Below are 301 nucleotides of genomic sequence, written 5' to 3'. Positions count from 1 at the left end.
CCCTTCTTCAACACCCCTCCCCCCGCCGTGGCTTCTCCTCTTTTTCGATGATTCGTATTTACTTTTTATTTATTTTTTAATTTTTTTTTTTTTTCCATTCCAATGTTCTCTCTCCTCCCCTTCCCGAAATCCGGCCTCCTCTCCCTTTTCCGGTCTCGATCTCCCTTCGCTCCGCTCTCCGCCCTGCCCTGCTCCCCGTTCCCACCTCCCCTCCCGGTCCTGTCCCTGTCGTCTCCTCCCGTCTCTGGTTGATTTGGTCGTATCTTTTTGTTTTGATTTCCTTTGTTTCAATTTTCGTGTA

General features: G+C 49.2%; 1 protein-coding gene across 1 annotated transcript in view; it reads left to right on the top strand.

Annotated features, from left to right (window-relative positions):
• The window catches only part of CACNA1A (calcium voltage-gated channel subunit alpha1 A), a 335,330-nt gene that overhangs the window by 326,049 nt on the left and 8,980 nt on the right, over positions 1-301 (top strand). The gene's annotated exons all lie outside the window — the stretch shown is intronic.

Source organism: Tupaia chinensis, unplaced genomic scaffold, assembly GCF_000334495.1.
Source record: "Tupaia chinensis unplaced genomic scaffold, TupChi_1.0 Scaffold138060_1, whole genome shotgun sequence".
Lineage (NCBI taxonomy): Eukaryota > Metazoa > Chordata > Mammalia > Scandentia > Tupaiidae > Tupaia > Tupaia belangeri.
This window is presented reverse-complemented; position numbering and strand designations above follow the sequence as displayed.